The following is an 8700-nucleotide window of genomic DNA, read 5'->3' on the forward strand; positions in this document are numbered from 1 at the left end:
GATGCGAGGACAACTATATGGAATGGCTGGCCGCTGATTTGGAGGAATCAATCAAACCCGGCGTTAGTTTGAAAGATCGGATTAAGGATGGGGAAGCCGAAGCATGCATATTACTCCGACAATTGCGTAAGAAAAGTCTTGTTTCTGAAGCCGAGCATCATGCGCAACTTAAGGAAAAGGAAAGGGAAGCAGAGAATTGGAAGCAGCAAGCACTTAGTTACGAGCAAAGTATGCAAGAGTTGGATACACTTCTGGCTGAACAGGGCGATACTTGTATCAAAGAAGGCATCAAAACAGGGGGTGTTCTAGCTATGTCATACCTTGCCCAGAATCGCCGAAAGATCGATCAGTCAATTCGGGCAACCAAGAGGTTCAAGAGCGACGAAGGGCCATCTTCATTTTAGTTAACTTGTTCAATAGCGATTGTAATAATTTCTTTCGCATTGGGATTGTATTCGTTTTGAGCTTTCAATTAATAGCACACTGGAATGACACATGACTACATATGTTATCCTTCAAATCCACGCTAGGCCTACCTTTGGCACAAAAGGTCCCTTGCATAATAGGACGCATTGATTTCCTTCCGATATGTTTTGTTTGCTATTCAATATATGTTTGTTTGCAATATGTTTTGTTTGCTATTCAATGTATGTTTGCTACGCAATATGTGCTTATTTGCTACGCAACACGTGCTTATTTCAACGTTATCTGCTAAATCTCCATATTATTTTAAACAGCAATCATTCGGACCATACTAACACAGCTTTCTTCATTCTTAAAAGGTTTATTTTTTACTATCCCCCAGAGGTTGATTCGCGTTGACTGTGAACTGGCAGACCACCCATACTTCACGAGATCAAAAGCACGAACGTCCGGCAATATGAATGATTCAGGGGCATCCGAACAGACTGGCTTGGGACTCGTCGCTCTTCCAAGAGAGGAACCTGAGGCTTCAGGAGGGGGAAATGATGAACTCATTGCCCAATTGTTGCAGCAAATGGCCAATATGCAGACCGAAATTGAGCGACTGCGGAATCTCACCAATCTGTCCATCACTTTGAACGCCCCTCACCCTGAGCAAAGAACAAACACAACAATTCCACCATCCTTTTCGCCTGTCGATTCACCCGCTCCACAACCTTCTCCCTCAAACCCTCCGCTTTACACAGTCCATCCAAATACCTCCAACCCCCAACAAACTAACCAACAATCCGCCTCACAGCAGTCAAATCCACAACAAACCATTCCACACCAGATCCACCCGCAACCAACCATCCCGCAACAAACTATCCAACGACAAACCATCCCGCAACAAGCCAACATACAACAAACTACTTCACAACCAAATGACCAGCAACAAGCCAACCTCCAGCAAATTAACTTCCAACAAACCAATTCACAACCTTTCGCTACTCCTTACATTCCTCAACCTGCAGTTACCCAAATTAACCCACATACCCAAAACTACCAAGCAGTTCACCATACACCATTGGCGCATATTGCCAGCCATAACACACAGTATGCGGCAGAAGCTCATCCTTTCACTACCCAGGCACAGGCCTTGCAACATCCAGAAGTTGACCCCTATGAAGAGTTGGAAAGGGAAGCTAGGGCAAGAGCGGACGAAGATGTGGCAAAAGAGCTTCGCAGTCTGAGGGAAGCAGTCAGGAACATCCAAACCAACAGGGGATGTGAAGGACTTGAATATGAAGATCTGTGCATTCACCCGGACATTGAGTTACCTGCTGGATATAAGGTGCCGAAGTTTGACATGTTCGACGGGAAGGGAAACCCTCGGGCTCATTTGAGATCATATTGCGATAAGCTTGTCGGAGTGGGTAAAAATCAAGCTATCAGAATGAAACTGTTTATAAGGAGCCTAACTGGAGAGGCACTCGATTGGTACACATACCAAGACCCGCAGAGGTGGCACAGTTGGGGAGATATGGCCCAGGAATTCATGGACAGATTCAGGTTCAACACTGAGACTATCCCGGACCGGTTTTATTTGATGAAGCTGGAGAGAAAATCAACAGAAACTTTCCGGGAATACGCTATGCGCTGGAGAGCAGAAGCAGCAAAAGTCCAGCCTCCAATGGCAGAGAGTGAAATGACGATGCTTTTCGTACAATCTCTAAAGGACCCCACATATTATGAGAGAATGTTAAGTGTCATTGGGCAGAAGTTTGCTGAAGTCATCAGGATGGGGGACTTCATAGAAGAAGGGATAAAAACAGGAAGAGTTACAAATCTTGCGGCTTTGCAGGCCACAAGTAAGGCCATTCAGGCAGACCCTGCTAAGAAGAAGAGAGACGGAGTATCCCCAGTCATGGCCGTCCAAGATCAAAAACCAACCCAAAAATCAACCCACCAACATTTCTCACCTCAGCCCTCGCACTACAGCCAGTACACTCAAACACCTCAGCCTTATTACCAACCCCCACCTACCCCTCTTCCCGTCTATCACACTCAGCCAGCATATTATTCACCTCGAACCCCTTCCTACCAAAACCCAACACAACACCGTCCAACCTATGCAACGCAACCCCAGTACCATTCACCAAACCGCCCACAAAACACCCCTAGACCACGCCCAAATGTTGAAAGAAGACCAACCAGAACTTACACACCATTAGCCGAGCCTTTAGCCCAACTGTACGAGAGGCTGAAAATGGCAGGGATACTCCAACCAATTCAAGGAAGAACTCCTGATCCTATCCCAGGATGGTATGACGAGACTAAACATTGTGCATATCATTCGGGAATTGCAGGGCATGATACTGGAAACTGTTTTGCTCTCAAGGATAGAGTTGAGGCATTAATCAAGGAAGGAGTCATACAGCTTAAGGAAGCTCCCCCGAACATAAACAACAATCCGTTACCGAATCACTGCAATGCAGATGCGCACATGATCACTATTGACGAAGATTACAATCTGGAGGGGACCATCGTCCCGGTTAAGAAAAGAGATAAGGTCGAATCGTCAGCTTGTGTTGCTCCCGTAATCACAGTTCAAATGAGGGCCCCGTTCGAAGTACTCACTCCAAGGCCCAAGATCACAGCTTTCGTTGCCCCAGCACCTTCTCACAGCACCAAAACGGTCCCCTGGGACTATCAATCCGGGGTAAAGGACAAAGAAAAAGGAAGAATAGTTGTAGAAACCGTTGCCACCGGGATAACTAGATCTGGACGATGCTATGCCCCCGAAGAGGTGGCACGAGGGGCGCCAAGCAAGGAGAATGGCTCGAAGAAAACTATTACAGACGCTGAAGTCGAAGAATTCTGGAGGAAAATGCCGACGAAGGAATACTCTGTTGTAGAACAGCTGAAGAAAACGCCAGCTCAAATTTCCTTATTCGCATTATTGATGAGTTCTGAAGCTCATAGGAGTGCTTTAGTGAAAATACTGAATGAAGCCTATGTTCCGGCCGAGACTTCCAGTGAAAAATTGTCGGCTATGGTAGGGGAGATCCTCGAGGCCCACCGGGTCTCTTTTCATAATGACGAGCTGCCACCTGAAGGTTTGGGGCATAACAAGGCATTAAACATTACTATCAGATGCAGGGATAAGTTCATCTCCAAAGTATTGGTCGACGGGGGTTCAGCTGTGAATATATGTCCTGTCGTTACTCTACGAGCTTTAGGGATCGATGTTGGGAAACTCCACGGCAGTCAGGTCAGTGTCACAGGTTTTGACGGAGCCCGAAGAGAGGTTGTCGGAGAGATCGATTTATTTCTAGAGATTGGGCCTGTGGAGTTCATGGTGAAATTCCAAGTAATGGACATATCTACTAGTTACAACTTGCTGATTGGGAGACCATGGATCCACATGGCTGGTGCGGTCCCTTCCACTTTGCATCAGAGTTTGAAGTTCGTGTGGAATCATCAGGAAGTGGTAATCCATGGAGAAGGCAACAATTCCCTCTACCCGGAAGTTTCGATTCCTCCTATTGAGAGTGTGGAAAGACTAGACGGATCTGTTTTCCACATCAAAGAGATTGTGTGTGCTGTTCAAGCAGGGAAAATAAAATTGCCACAAGCGCTTATGATGGTGGCATGGGAAATGCTGAAGAACGGTTTCCGACCCGGTCAAGGCCTCGGTTTGAATTCGAATGGGATTGTGGAACCAATCCAACTGCCCGGACACAACCATACTTTCGGTCTCGGATATGAGCCCACCCCTGAGGAGATTGCTTTAGCCAGTCTCAAAAGAAGAAGTGCTAGTCCCTTGCCGAAGCCTGTTCCGCTCCTGAATCAATCATTTCTCAGGGATTCCGCTGCCCAGGCGTCAGAAGAAAAGCTGGAAGACGACCTCCTAGAAAATTTTAAGAACTTATTCATCATCGAAGGAGAAGCAGAGTGCAGCATGGTTTCAAGTGGATGTTCCGAAGACCCGACTATCCGGGTTGCAGAGCCAGGATGTCGTCTGAACAATTGGACTTGTACCCCGCCCCCGTTTCTTCGGGAGTCTTGGTAGACAAAACTGTATTCAGTATTTTATGAAACAGACACGATTCAAAATTGAGGCTTGAATCGTGCCTATGCTTTTGTTGTTTTGCCTCCCAACTATTGAAGTTTAAATGCAATTTTCCAGCCATGCTTTTATCTATGTTTTCCATCTTTATTTAATCAATTTTTCTTTTATTTTCAGCAGTCAAATTAATAGATCTGCTGATACCTCGAATGTGACACATAGTGAAACGAGCGAGCCCGTAGGAAATGCCGAACAAGATGATGAAGAATGCGAAGAAGATATGCGACCTGAAGGATTAACTAAAGATTATGAATATTTTGAAAATAAGCCAAAACCAAATTTGGATGAAACAGAAATCATAAATTTGGGTAATTCAAAAATCATGATGGAAGTAAGAATCAGCGTCCACTTAACTCCGTCACAGAGGGAGAAATTGATCAAACTTTTGAAAGAGTACATAGATGTGTTCGCCTGGTCTTATGATGATATGCCCGGATTAAGCACTGACATTGTTTCACACAAGTTGTCTCTTGATCCATCCTGTCCTCCGATAAAGCAAAAGAAAAGAAACATTAAATCAGACTTGAGTTTGAAAATCAAGGAGGAGATCTCTAAACAGTTCGATGCAAAGGTCATACGAACTACGATGTACCCCACTTGGCTAGCCAATATCGTTCCCGTGCCTAAGAAGGATGGCAAAGTTAGAGTGTGCGTGGATTACCGAGATCTCAACAAAGCCAGTCCAAAAGACGACTTTCCCCTCCCGAATATTCATATGCTTATTGATAATTGTGCAAAGCATGAGTTGCAGTCTTTCGTTGATTGCTACGCAGGATATCATCAAATCCTAATGAATGAGGAAGATGCAGAGAAAACAGCATTCATCACACCTTGGGGGGTGTACTACTATCGGGTGATGCCTTTCGGGCTCAAAAACGCAGGAGCTACCTACATGAGAGCCATGACCACCATTTTCCATGATATGATCCATAAAGAGATTGAAGTCTATGTGGATGATATCATCATCAAATCACGAAAGAGCTCAGACCATCTAACGGATTTAAGAAAGTTCTTCGACAGGTTGAGGCGATATAATCTGAAGTTGAACCCCGCAAAATGTGCATTTGGAGTACCTGCAGGGAAATTGTTGGGTTTTATTGTGAGCAGAAGAGGCATAGAGTTAGATCCCTCGAAGATAAAAACCATTCAGGAATTGCCCGCTCCAAAGAGTCGGAAAGATGTGATGAGTTTCCTCGGGCGCCTCAACTACATCAGCCGATTTATAGCACAATCAACGGTGATATGTGAACCAATAATCAAGTTATTGAGGAAGGATGCTCCTACCACATGGACTGAAGATTGCCAAAGGGCCTTTGACAAAATCAAAGAGTATTTGTCTAGCCCGCCTGTTTTGATGCCTCCAGAAGCTGGAAGACCTTTGTTATTGTATTTGTCCGTATCAGAAAATGCTTTTGGGTGTGTATTAGGACAGCATGATGAGACAAGAAAGAAGGAGCGAGCGATATATTACTTGAGTAAAAAGTTCACACCTTACGAGGCACGGTATACGTTATTGGAACGCACCTGTTGTGCTTTGACATGGGTTGCACAGAAGTTGAGACATTATTTGTCTGCATATACTACTTACCTCATTTCGAGGATGGACCCACTCAAGTACATCTTCCAGAAGCCTATGCCTACGGGGAAGCTAGCTAAGTGGCAAATGTTGTTGAGCGAGTTTGACATTGTGTATGTTACTCAAAAGGCTGTCAAAGGGCAGGCGATAGCTGATCATCTTGCAGAGAATCCTGTGGACAAGGAATACATACCCCTTAAAACTTATTTCCCGGACTGAAGAAGTGTTGTTCATCGGGGAAGGCATCGCAGAAGAGTACCCGGGGTGGAGGCTGTTCTTCGACGGGGCGGCAAATTCTAAAGGGGTCGGCATTGGAGCAGTTTTGATTTCAGAGTCAGGCCAGCACTATCCCATTTCAGCCAAAATCAAGTTCCCGTGTACCAACAATATGGCAGAATATGAGGCTTGTATTCTCGGCCTCAGAATGGCAGCTGACATGCATATACAAGAGCTTCTGGTTATAGGCGATTCAGACTTGCTGGTTCATCAAGTGCGAGGCGAATGGACAACTAAGAACGGGAAGATACTTCCGTACTTGCACTGCGTAAAGGATTTGTGTAAGAGATTCATTAAGGTCGAATTCAAACACGTTCCAAGGACACAGAACGAGTTCGCTGATGCTTTGGCCACGTTGTCTTCTATGATTCAGCATCCAGACAAGAACCGCATAGATCCTATCAAGATAAACGTGCACGATCAACATGCACATTGCTTCTATGTGGACGAAGAGCCTGATGGGGAACCTTGGTACTACGACATTAACAAATATCTTAAGACCGGAGACTATCCGGAAGGGGTAACTAGTGTTCAGAAGAAAACGCTTCGGAGATTAGCAAACCATTTCTTCCTAAGCGGAGAAATCCTGTATAGGAGGACTCCGGAGTTAGGATTATTAAGATGTGTTGACGCTAAAGAAGCGGCTCGTTTGATTGAAGAAGTGCATGGCGGCACATGTGGGCCTCATATGAATGGCTTTACACTGGCCAAGAAGATCCTTCGCGCAGGCTATTTCTGGATGACTATGGAGTCCGATTGTATCCGTTTTGTGCAGAAGTGTCACCGATGTCAGATTCATGGTGATTTGATTCGAGTTCCGCCAAATGAATTAAATGTGACAAGTTCTCCGTGGCCTTTCGCAAGTTGGGGTATGGATGTCATCGGTCCTATCGAGCCAGCAGCATCGAATGGGCACAGGTTCATTTTGGTAGCCATTGATTATTTCACAAAGTGGGTGGAAGCATCTTCACATAAGTCGGTAACAAAGAAGGTGGTAGCGGATTTCGTTCGGAGCAACATTATTTGCCGATTCGGAGTCCCGGAGTCAATCATAACGGATAACGGCGCTAACCTTAACAGTGGTCTAATGCAGGAGATTTGCGATACCTTCAAGATTACTCATCGCAATTCCACTCCTTATCGCCCTCAGATGAATGGGGCAGTTGAAGCAGCCAATAAAAACATCAAGAGAATACTGAGGAAGATGATCGATAATTACAAGCATTGGCACGAGAAACTGCCGTTAGCTCTTCTCGGGTATCGCACTACCGTGAGAACTTCAACAGGGGCAACACCCTATCTTTTGGTCTACGGGACAGAAGCGGTGTTACCTGCTGAGGTAGAAATACCCTCTTTGAGAATCATCCAAGAAGCTGAGTTAAGTGACGCTAAGTGGACGCAGAATCGATACGAACAATTGATGCTCATTGATGGAAAGAGATTGAATGCCGTTTGTCATGGACAACTTTATCAGAATAGAATGGCCAGAGCTTTCAACAAGAAAGTAAGACCGAGGCAATTCAAAACGGGGCAATTGGTACTGAAACGCATATTCCCATGTCAAGATGAAGCTAAAGGAAAATTTGCACCTAACTGGCAGGGACCTTATATGGTTCATCGAGTATTGACTGGAGGAGCGTTAATCCTAGCAGAAATGGATGGCGAAATTTGGCCGAAAGCTATCAACGCAGATGCCGTCAAGAGATATTATATTTAGAAGCCTTCTTTATTTGTATGTAATATCCCGCAACACTTATTCATGTAATGACACTACTCCCCGTGGCGGGATGCATGACAAACCTATATCAGTTTAGGTCTTTTGGGTATAATTCCAATCAATATCCTTTGGCTTGTAATATGAACTACGCCTGACCTGATTCCCATGGGGGATACGTAGGCGGCCCGCATAGGCCTCGGTCACATCACTTCAAAATTCCAATTTTATTTCCGCTTGTAATATGAACTACGCCTGACCTGATTCCCATGGGGGATACGTAGGCGGCCCGCATAGGCCTCGGTCACATCACTTCAAAATTCCAATTTTATTTCCGCTTGTAATTTGAACTACGCTCGACCTGATTCCCCTAGTGGGATACGTAGGCAGCCTATGTAGGCTCGGTCTCGCCATTTTGAAAAGATCAACATCCCTTGCACCAGAAACTGGGACAATTTTTTTAAAAGGGATCACCGTAAGACAACATCGACAGACTCGGGAGAATATTGTTCGACAGAGTCTTCGGGCAGAAGAAAACTTCGGAAAAGGGGCATTCGCTTTGTTTCACAATGTGTCACAGTTCCGAGTTCAGCAAAATTA

At 45.1% G+C, this 8700-nt stretch overlaps 1 pseudogene; it reads left to right on the plus strand.

Annotated features, from left to right (window-relative positions):
• Nucleotides 1–4859: 4859 nt before the first annotated feature.
• LOC132624316 (uncharacterized) lies at nt 4860–8329 on the plus strand (annotated as a pseudogene).
• The last annotated feature ends 371 nt before the right edge of the window (nt 8330–8700 follow it).

This window comes from Lycium barbarum, chromosome 12 (genome assembly GCF_019175385.1).
Source record: "Lycium barbarum isolate Lr01 chromosome 12, ASM1917538v2, whole genome shotgun sequence".
NCBI lineage: Eukaryota > Viridiplantae > Streptophyta > Magnoliopsida > Solanales > Solanaceae > Lycium > Lycium barbarum.